Here is a 12,634-nt window from a genome sequence, read left to right on the forward strand (position 1 = left end):
GGCATTGGCGTAAGTGTGAGACAAACTCTCCCACCAAGAGCCCCGGAAAGGATCAAGTCCCTATTGGCAACCAGCCTAGGCCATGAGGGTCCAAAAATCTTCAATGCCCTCCCAAAAGAGGTGAGAGAGAAAACCAAATGCCCGGTGGACAGCTTCAAACATGCACTGGACAGGTTTCTGCGGAAGGTGCCAGACGGGCCTCCAGTGCAGGCTACACCGCCATCAGTAGGTTTTCTCCAAACTCAATACCAGACCAATTGGCCCTCGCGAGGAGGGACAACAGGACTGTCAGCAGCGGTAGTCCACTACGGCTGCAATATCGACCTCGGAACTTCACTAAGTAAACTAAGTAAGTAAACATCACTTTTGCGCGCTCAATATTAGCCACATCTACAGAAGCTGTTTATCAATTGAGCCCGATAATTAATTTATCAGAACAACCCATACAGTTTTCAATGTAACAATCAACAAGTATTGCTAACCTATTTATATCTACCCTATGTGGAATTATTTTCTTATATGCTGATTACAAATCAATTGGATTAGAAAATGCTATAATATCTCAACTAATGATAGAGGTATAGCCTACCTATATTTGAGGTTCGGGGGAGACAAATTTATCATAATTATAATAGTAATGCGGCAAGTGAAAGTAATAGAAATAATGATGATGATGATAATGAAAATGATAATAATAATAATAATGATGATGATGATGATGATAATAACAATAATAATAATAATAATAATGATAATAATAATAATCTATATACCTCGCTCTTATAAGGGAGGTAGCCAAGTCAAAAGGCACGCGCCTACTCCCAGCAATTCCACTCCCATCCACTATATTTGTTTCCCTCTCATTTTTATCCTCGTGGATGAAGGGTCATCCCTGTATCCTGCCCACTGCCTTGGGTCAGAAGCGATACAGCAAGACACAACACATACACAGCAAGGCTGCTTCATTTAATCGACGACACCTTTCCCGTCGCCTCATGCGGAAAATATAAATGAAGAGAAATTCCCTCGGACTACGTCAAAATTATCAGTAACGATGACGAAGATGATAACGGTGATGATAATGATGACGACGACGATGACAATAATGATGATTATGATGATGATGATGATAATAATAATGATAATAGTAATAATGATAATAATAATGATAATAATAGTAATAATAATAATAATAATGATGATAATAATAATAATGATAATAATAACAACAACAACAACAATAATAATAATAATAATAATGACAATGATAATAGTGATCATAATAATTGTTTTCTAAACTTGTCACATTATCTCAACCAATACGTGGATGACGTCATCGTGACTCGACCCTCTCGGTAATCAAGTGGCTCATAGATGTCGTGCAAAGTGGTACTTTACGTACTGTGTGCCGTCAGATCCTTTAATCAATCTCTGTGGAACGGAGAATGTGCGAAGTGTCCATTCCATTAGGATCTGTGATCTATCTCACATGGCGTGAGATACATCGAATGTTTGCCTGGGAGCTCATAACGATAGGGTGTCTTCATCGCGTCCGAAGAAAGTCGAGTGCGGCTGAGTTGTCTCGTGGAGTCATCTTATCGTACACTCAATATAAATATGCTGGCTGTCGTCACATGACTTTATTGTAGGACAATTCTTGGAACTGTCAGATTGGTACATGACTATGGAAACACTTCGTTTGGCTTCATAGTGTTTAAACTCTTACAAATACCGTTGTGTATTAGGCAGTATCTTGTTCTGCTGAGTGGCCAGACGATTCTATTCAGATAAGTCGGGATTTGATCGATCGAAACCTCCTTTAGGGCAGGTAAGAATTCTAAGCTGAAACGGAAGAGGGGAGCGGGATTCGAACCAGCGACTGAAGATGCAAGGCCCGCATGTCTCCAGTTGCATTGTCAACACAAAGAAGGTAACATAAGAACATAAGAAATAAAGGAGACTGCAAAAGACCATAAGGCCTACACTAGGCAGCTCCGTATCCATCACCACCTGTCGTCCCCATCCATAAAGTTGTCTAATCGTTTTTTAAAACAACTGATAGTTTCAGCGCTTACTACGTGGTTACTAAGTTTATTCCATTCATCGACCACCCTATTTGTAAACCAATTATTGCCTATTACCTTCTTAAATCTAAATTTGTCCAGTTTATACCCATTACTGCGAGTCCTGCCCTGTTGTTTTATTATGATGACCTTGTTTGCATCACCCTTGTTATAGCCTTTGATCCACTTGAACACTTCTATTAGATCACCCCGCACTCTGCGTCTTTCCAGAGAGTGTAAGTTTAGGTGCCTAAGCCTCTCTTCGTAAGGCAAATTTCCGAGTCCTTGTATCATTTTGGTCATTCTTCTCTGTACTGATTCTAGTGAATTTATGTCCATTTTGTAGGACGGAGACCAAAACTGTACCGCATAGTCCAGGATGGGTCTAACTATTGCTAGATAGAGTTTAATAATTACCTCTGCACTTCTATTTGTTACCGTCCTAGCAATGAAGCCTAATGCTCTGTTTGCTTTATTTCTGGCGCTAATGCACTGCTTCCTGGTTTTAAGGTCCGGACTCACCAGAACTCCCAAGTCCCTCTCGCACTCAGATTTTTCTAAAAACGTGTCATCTAAGTTGTATCTATTTTCGGGGTTGTGTAGCCCTACGTTTAACACGCTACACTTAGAGATATTGAAGTTCATTTGCCATTTCACCAAAATCATCACTTCATTATTATTACACACAACTCATACCCATAATCCTATCCCACCAACCCAGATATTCATGTACCTAGTAGAGAGAGAGACAAGTATGTACACGTCCACGACGTTATGTCTCTTACTTGCCCCCCCCACACACACACATCTCCTTGCTAAGCCAAAGTATGAGGAAAATGTATCCTTGTAAGTCCTGGTATCTCATAATTACCACTTAATGTAGAAACACTATATGATCTTTTACAATTACCTCGTCCAGAGTTCGTCCACCCAGTCCTACCATGTCGAGTTGCCTATTTCACGCTAAATTCGACCCATTATCCCTTGTTGCTTTAGAATTGCCGTTTGCAAATAATTTATCAGTTAAGATCATATATATGTAAGAGACATTACCGTAATATGCACAGTAATGAAATAGTGTAAAATGTAGTACTCACCTGTAGTTACACTGTTATTGACTCATGGGGCGACCGTCATTAGAATCATGCGTGTTGATGTAATTTCGAAACTGTCTGATAGTGGTGGGCAGCTACCGGTAAAGTTACCGGTTTTATCGGTAACAGCCTTGACGGTAGCTTACCGGCAATAATTCTGCTACCGTTAAGGTTCCGTTAACCGATAAGCTATATCAAACACTCGTGGAGCAAAGACTATATAGGAAAGATGGGAAAGCTTCTATCTTTTACTAATAAGAAAACGTCATCCATCCAGCGTGAATGCGCGCCATCTATCGACAGAGCCGCAAACTATAAATCGGAAGTGGTGTAGCGCGGCTTTCAAATCATACTTAACTTGTATTATATATAGTGTTTATGGAAATTTTAAAACTGATCCTTTCGCTAAAATAATCAACATCTCGAAAAAGTTTTACTTTCTCTTTATAAAATAATGAGTAGTAATTTTATGACTTTTGCATGCAAACAAGACTATTTAATATATGTTTTACACACATGATCACATTTATAAAATCAAAAGTTGGTAAAATACTTCAGCACAATGCATCATTCATCACTAAATATTTGAAATTGAGTAAACAGTTAAAATTTAAAAGGTTATTTTAGTTATATTAATCAAATTAATTATGTAATATCATGTTTTTTTTTGTTTGTGCTTGTGCTTATGTTTGAACTTTGTATACTTATTCAAGTATCTGTACACAAATTATACAAACAAGGATAGTAAAAGTTTGGTATACATGAGATTCTTTTATTTGCAACAAAGCAATACTGTCTTGTAAAGAACATATACCAAACAAACTAAAAGAAATAACATTATTCAACTTCAAAAATGAACCATATATCAGGCAACCAAAACATGCAATCAGATATTAAATACCAAACAAAACATTGGAAAATCAGTAATCAAAAACAATAATATGAAACAAAATTAAACAAAGAAGCAGACATAACATGCATATTAAGCAAAAATAAAGCAAAAAATGTTAACAGAACAAAGGAAAACCCCAAAAGCAAACAAACAAAAAATTATACATATGTAGCAAGACAGGTACTGTATTGTAAAAAACATAGACAAAAATAAAAGGATGAACATGCAAGAAATAAGTCACAAAATCAAACAAACAAGATTTGCAATCATACATAAAATAATTTTGCAGAGGATAAAAACATAACTTCTTTGATCAAATTACATGGAAATCACACATTTTAGAGTAAATAGGTAAAATAATGCAACCATATGCTAGTTTTTTATATGAAATTATGCATTTGAGCAAAAAACCGTCCTTGTTTGAGATTTGGTCGCCTATGAGTGAGTCGGACGGCATTCGTAGCTGCGGTTGGTAATTTTGCAGAGGATAAAAACGTAATTTCTTTGATCAAATGACATGGAAATCACACATTTTAAAGAAAATAAGTCAAATAATGCAACCATATGCTAGTTTTTTTATACAAAATCGTGCATTTGAGTATAAACCGTCCTTGTTCGGCGTTGGTCGGCTATTAGTGAGTCGGACGGCATTCGTAGCTGTGGTTGGTAATTTTGCAGAGGATAAATGCGTAAATTTTCTTTGATCAAATTGCATGAAAATCACACATTTTAAAGAAAATAGGTCAAATAATGTAACCATATGCTAATTTTTATATAAAATTATGCATTTGAGCAAAAGCCGTCATTGTTTGGGTTTGGTCGGCGTTGGTCGACTTAGGTAATTTTGCAGACGATAAAAACGTAACTTCTCTTTGATCAAATTACATGATAATCACACATTTAAAAAGAAAATTGGTCAAATAATGCAACCACATGCTAATTTCTATATAAAATTATGCATTTGAGCAAAAGCCGTCATTATTTGGGTTTGGTCGGCGTTGGTCGACGTTTATTGAGACCGTAAAAGAACAAGCATAACACAGAGATATCATTCAACAAAAACCGTTAAATTTTAAAACTACCAAAGAACTTTAAGAAGCAGTCACAACCTACAAAAAAAAAAGAAGAAACATACATGCGATTCAACTTTTTTTTGCTGTGTATTTGGCCATTTATTCAAAATTAAGGTAAAAGTTTATAACTTTACCACATAAGCTAAGAACATGACATAACTATATCAAAGTTGCTGTGCCTGCCTGGGACTGCCATAAAGATATGGTATGAATTTGACATGATCAATTCATATTTCTAGATATTTGTAAGGTATTCATCTATAATTTTCATTTCCAAGCTAAGTGACACTGCACTGAGTCTGACAAAGATAAAGAAGATTTTAACTATGTTCTATTTTATTCCTCCATTTTCTGTTAAAGTTTCCATGTATTGTGTATGTTGAATCTCTTACCTTTCTCTATCTTTAGGAAAAACTTGAAGTATTAGATGGGGAAAGGCATTTTTTCTTTTTGCACACCACACATGGGTGATAGTTCCGCCCACACTCTATGATTGAATGTCCCGCTTAATTGCAAACAAACAGATGATGCAGTTAAAACTGGTGATTGGCGTACACGCCATCTATTGAGAGAGCCGCACAGTAAAATGTATGTGGACGATGCGGCTCTCCGTGAGCTTTCCCGTCTTTCCTATATAGTCTTTGCTCGTGGAGCGGTAAGCACGTCTCGGCTTGGTGGTACTGAGTGATGGTACTGACGGTAGTGGTGGGCAGCTACCGGTAGTTACGGGTTTTATCGGTAACAACCTTGACGGTAGCTTACCAGCAAAAAATCTGCTACCGTTTAGGCTCCGTTAACCGATAAGCTATCCCATAATACTCAGAGAGCGGTAAGCACGTTTCGGCTTGGTGGTACTGAGTGACAGTACTGACGGCCCTACGTAGGATGAAAATACAGGAACGTATTCAACGTGCTAGATCGTCCTGCTCCCTTCTCGGCCCACAGATGCACAGTACGAAATGTACGTATTCGAATATGAAAATTAACAGACGTGCTATATCGTTTTGTTCGCATCTCGGCCCGCAGAGGTTCAGTGCAAAATATACGTATTCGATTAGTCAGCCTATGTGATCTAGAAATGAAGAGGTGGTCAAACTACTCGAAAACTTTTCAGTCTGCCTGGTTAAAGGATCCCCTGTTTAAAAAATGGTTAGCGGAAGTGAAAGAGGATGGAAATAAGGCACGTTGTAAAGTTTGTAGAACGGACATGAAAGCTCACAGAACGGGGAGATTGGAGAGACACTGTTTCCACACTTACCAGATCTTCATATTTAACTTTATATTTAATGTTTATTAATATATGCATATTTACATAAATGTACGCAGTTGCTAATGAAAGACACCATCTGCATGTTACAATCTATTAGTACTGTACTTGTATTGGAGTTAATCACAAACAAGTTCAGAAATACACTTATCAGACTCACACGAGTGATGACTGACAAGGATATATATATAAGCTATGGGTTGGGGCAGGGAATACAGTATACCACAACAGACTCACGGAAAGCAGAGACAAGAATAAGCGGGCAGAGACGATCAAAGATTCTGGTGGATTAACACTGTGCCCATTGAAGTGGCCTATACGACGCAAGGTAACGTGTTATTCAAAAATCATATTTTGTTAGTGATACGCATGTAATTATTATTCGCGTAGTCTTAAGTAACTAATATTTGCGAGCCTTACCCTAGATTGGTGGAGATGGCGCGCGCTGGCGATTCCGGTGGGCATGTATCCAAATGGATACACAGAATAAAAAATTAAAATGAAATATATGCGTGTGTTTTTTGTCCATTTAAAGGTACTATAATATAAATATAGGGATCGTAGAGTCCTGCTAATACAAAATTAACGTAATTCCAATATAAAAAATGACAACTATGAACAATTGAAAAAAACTTTGACAGAAATTCAAAGGGTTGAGATTATGTGTTCCTGAGCCTAATATAAGAGGAACTTTGTAAAAAAAAAATTATGAAAATGACCTACATATGTCAATTCATCTCACACAAAACCTTTAAAACCTCAATTGTACAAAAAAACTGTGTCCTGACTAAATGAAAAATGGGTGATTTTGGAAATGAATTTTTGTGTAATGTGTAAAAATGATGCATGTAATTATTTTTATTTTATGAAATTGTGTTTCTATGTGAAAAATATATTCTTTGTATGAAATTGCACTTACATAGAGACGGAAGTGGAGTGTGAGAGGGGGAGGGGGGGATTGGTGCGTAGGCCTATGCACTGAGGGAGAGGAGGTAATGCTGTGACCTTACACGCACCCCCTCCCTACTCCCCGCCCACGAGAGTTGGAGTAACGACTCGGAGCGCAGGATTTTTATAGTGACGACGTTACAAAACTTGAGTTGTGACTACACACCATAGTAGGATGAAATTTGTTTAGATTTAAGTCATAAAGGCGACTCGAACTTGGGACGTCACTACTACCTCACGAGTCTTTTACCGGTAAATTACCGGTAATTCCGGTATTGAAATTAGCGGTATTTGCCCAGCACTACTGTCTGATGTTCAATTTTCAAAAATTCTCGCAGCATGAATTATTCCAATTAACGTGTCTACGTTCAGGGATTTTTTTTTTTCAAAATATTTATGTGAGAGAAAAAATATCTACAGTGGCACTTGGATGAGGCAAACATCTAAATTCCCAAAATACTGTAGCTTTGAACATTCATTTCTGTGTGTTGTAGCAAATTCCATTCAGAGTCAATGTCGTTTAAACCTTTCTCAAGGACAACATTTAGAAAATTTGATGATAATAAGGTAATGGAAGGGATGGTTTTGATCAAAATACAGAGGATCCAATGCTTTGAGAGATTCAAGCAATGGATCAATAAGATTACATCTGTGTAGAAACTGCGATGTTTTCTCAATATAAAAAGCAAGACTGAAGTTTACAAATGCCTTCTCAATAAAAAAAATATATATATTAAAACCTGAATTTTACGAGATCCTATTTCTCGATAAAGTGGTGTGTGTGGAATGATACAGTTACCCAAGCACTGAAGTACAATTATTTAAGGTAAGAAAATTAGCCAGGTCTTAGATTTTCACTTTTGATAATGCTTGACGAACTTAAAATCCCAGTGCAGAATCCCTCCCTTGTCTCTCTCTTTCTCTATGGTAAATGGCCAAATCTATATGGGATTTGCAGCGGTAAAATTACCCTAAAATAATAATGATAATAATAATAATATAATAATGATATTATAATTATTATTATTATTATTATTATTATTATTACTGTCATTTTTATCATCATTATTATTTATATTTCCACCCTGTTAGTAATCAAATTACCCTAAAACAGGGTAACAACCCTGCACCTGGCAGTACGGGAAGACGCTATCCTCATTGCCAGGGTTCCCACAAAGGCAGAGCATTGATTTCCTCGACTCGTGCTGAAAAATCCCTAAATGGACCAAAAAAAAATCCTAGTTTACAAATATTGACATATGTACTTACAGTATATATAAATATATATATATATATATATATATATACAGTATATATATATATATATATATATATATATATATATATATATATATATATATTCTTCATGAAATGACAGGAAAAATTGGTTGTTGAGTATTTCAGATGTTTATCATTAAACAGATTATATATTACAGTAACTACAAATGACTATTCCCTTTTTGTCAATGATTTCCCTAGAAACAATAAATGCACAAGTAAGACAGTGTATGGATTTTTCTTCTGATGAGTCAATGCCCATTTTGTTCTACGTACTCGTAAAATGCTAAAATGAAATAAGCGTATGAGATTTCTAAGCAGCCAAGATAACAAACTAACAAAGGCTAAACATTCACGGAAGTACAAACTTTACAAGGAAACAATCCCCTCGAAAAAATTGTATACGAATTCGAAATACGAAAAGTTACTTTGATACGGAGGTGATAATCAAGCGGAGACACGAATAAATATGTAATCTTAGACATCAACTACCATTGTTATCATTGTGGCGATTTTGAATTGAAAATAAATTTAATAGTAAAATTGATCTCCCTAGAAAAAAAAATGCAGGCGTTCTGGAAAAAATAATACTAAAGAACAACTCATTCTTGTAAATCATAAATTCATTTACGAGTAATTAATACGTAAAAAAAAGTGTTCCACAGGACTGATCTAACTGCATCGTTAAAATTTCTCTCTCCCCGGCCGTCGCTCCATGGCGCAGTGGGCAAGGGGGTGAAGTCGGGCCATCTGGTTCCGGATTCGAGTCCTGATCATATAAGTTGAAAATATAGTCTGGTCCGACTAATAGGCCACCTGGTATTGAACGTCCGCCCGACAAATAGGGTTTCACTTGAGGGACTTCCTCTGGGCCCCCTGTCACACTGCCATGGAGTAACGGCTTTTTTTTTCTTATTTTCGCAAATAGATTCCTGCTCGGAAATTAAACATAGAAGAGAAAATATAAAACTAAACAAAATGTGCAAAGCGAGGGAAAGGATGGTGAAGAGAAAGAACGGAAAGGAGAGAGTATAAATGAAATTAGTAAACATATAGAATAACATGAAAACGAAACGTAGCAGCGACATTGAAAAAAGGAGCATCGTCAGAGAGAGGGATTTTTCCCCTTCATATTCCTCACATTATATAGAAATATATAATTTGTAACAACAAGCCATGGCCTCCTACCCCCCCCCCCCGGGCGTTAAATTCTTGTCATGGCTCCCAAGTACACTCTTGTTAAACAAAAATCACGCCACAAGGTTGGGTTTGACTGTTTCTGGACACATGGAAATACGCCAATGCTTTTGGCGGGAAATAGCCTGCATGTCGGCGCAGTCCTTTATTTCGATTAATATGCGGATTCTACGGTCAGATTGTTAGGTCAGTCAGTTAGGTTAGATTAGTAAGTTAAGTGGGTTAGATTATGTGTATTTTACGGGTTAGGAAAAACTCTAAGGATGAAAAAGTGCCAAAGTTGCCAGTACAAGATATGATGTGCCGTCGTCTGCTAAAACACGCCAGTTCCTGCCCCACTGTGGAAGATATAACTGTTTTTCAGTAGCCTAATACATGAAAAATATTGCTTTTCAGTGATATATCAGTCTAACATTTTTAATTATGACAGAAATATTATTTACTGATAAAAAAGCCACAGCTCAGTCCATTAGAAAAATATCTTCTCCCTCGAAATACGAACCTGCTCAGTGGAATACAAACTTTTATCACTGGCCCACGCAGCAAACGCCGCTCATGTAGTACAAACAGTATTTGTATATCAGTTCTGTGTCTTCTACCCTTATTGTGTCTACGATTGAACATTAATTTATTTCTGATTTACCAGACTGTCACAATTTATTTTTTATTCCATGGAAATAAGATAGAAATAAAGAATCACGCAAACACATTCATCATGAAATTTACGTTATTCAGTTGCTCTTAACCTAATATAACTTGACCTGACCTAACCAAACCTAACGAAAAATATTTCATAGAGAAAATATATTTTTCAAATGCGAAGAAAATCTGCATGATACTGAGAGAACCGGAAATATACCATCTTTGTAACTATCGCTTATTCGTGGGCACATCAAATTAAATATATTCAACGCAGTATACATACACAAACGCAGTATAATTGGCCTTAGACCTAGATCATATACACTCCGAATGAGAACTCGCAACTCGTCTTTAGACCGATCTATGGGTAATGCTGTGATCTTACACACACAAACACACACACACACACACACACACATTCTCTTCCTCAAGGGGGATAGTAATCTCTTTCAGGGCTGGAAGATATATGAAAATAATGCTTTTTGGTTGTGTCTAAAATAATACTTCTGTAACTATGGAAAAAACAAATGATGGTGAAGAAAGTCACCACAATTTCAGTGGTTCTCCCGCGAGAAGCATTACCCGACCGGGATTCGAATAAGTGCTCCATTACCCTTGCACTACCAAGCAATTGCCGTGAGAGAATAATAACGGTTTTTATACATTGATACTGTGGCATCTATCCTTAGTGTGTTGTTTGTAAGTAAACATTAATTTCTTTATGGTTTACAAGACTGTTATAAATTCTTTTCATTCCTTCGTAGTATACTATTTTTAGCCATCGCTTGTTCGTGGGAACGTCGAGTTGAATATATCACGTGTAAATACACTACACATACACGCACGCTGACCACACCTGGTGGCGTAATTGGTAGAGCACTGAGGTGGCACAAAAGTGGCCCGCAACTTATGGTTCGAATCCTGCCCAGGACCGAAATTATTTCGGTACCGCTACGTTTCGGGTCGTTACTCTGACTCTCGTGGGCGGGGAGTTGGATGTGTGTGTGTGTGCAAGGTCATAGCATTATCCATAGATCGGACTCACGAGCTCTGAACTCTCTTCCAGGAGGTAGCAGTCGATTACGAGTCCAACACGTGATCCAAAGACCAAGTGAATACACACACCCACACAGACCTAGATCACGTGCACGACAAATGAGTGACACTAGTATACTCCCAAATAGAAGCTCAGAACTCGTGCATAGACCGATTTATGGGTACTCTACCTTACAAATACACATCCCCTTGCTCGAGTAATGTCCTTCAATGCTGAAAGATGTATGAAAAACCTACTTTTCAGTTAAGTGTCTAAAATAATCTTTCTGTCATTATAGAAAGAACAGTGAGAGAAGGACCAAATTTTAATGATACTGATTAAAAACCGCCGCCTCGCGGGTGGTTTAACCTTCATGAATTCCGTGTGTCGCGATGGGAGGATTCGACCTGATGCGAACGGATTGGCATGTGCGTTACCACTGCACTACGGGCGACCGCCGCTTTCGGAGATAAGTTAATGGTATTTTAACATCACTCTGACTTCTATCCATAGTGTGCAATTGAACATTAATTTATTCATGGTTCACAAGACTGAGTTACACTTTCCTTTTACTCCTTCGTAAGGTAATTTTTTCTCTTTTTTATCATTAATTGTTTCGCGGATCCGGCGATTTTAGTTTCGGCAGATTTGAAAAAAAATGATGACGCTGTCATGACTTAACTTTCGCCCCACTCGGAATCGTCTAAATCGGCGAAATAAAATTCTTGCCCGGATTCCTGCCGCCTCTTGTACACATGCGCAGAAGATGTAAACAACACTGACATGGTTACCAGTTATAAAAAATCGCCAACTCGTTGTCCAAAACAAACCTGAATGCCTGAACCAGCTTTTAGCTCACATGCTGGGCAATACATTTTTCTGTTGCGTGTGTGTGATTATTTCGTGTGGAATGCGCCTTGGGTTGGAATAATTGCCGTGAAAGGTCCGAAAAAGGTTTTGTAGAATATTCGTCGACTTGCCCTTGGAGTTTGTCGGATATATTTGCTCTTCTTGACATTCAATTCTTCCTCTGGGTCTGCCGCCGCCGTTGACTTCGAGTCTGACACCGTCCTGTCAGTAAATTCATTTACAAGTAATTAACACATATATTTTTTCTACAGCACTGATTCAACTGTATCGTTTA

Source organism: Oratosquilla oratoria, chromosome 1 (assembly GCF_046742065.1).
Source record: "Oratosquilla oratoria isolate Oo_2021 chromosome 1, ASM4674206v1, whole genome shotgun sequence".
Taxonomy (NCBI): Eukaryota; Metazoa; Arthropoda; class Malacostraca; order Stomatopoda; family Squillidae; genus Oratosquilla; species Oratosquilla oratoria.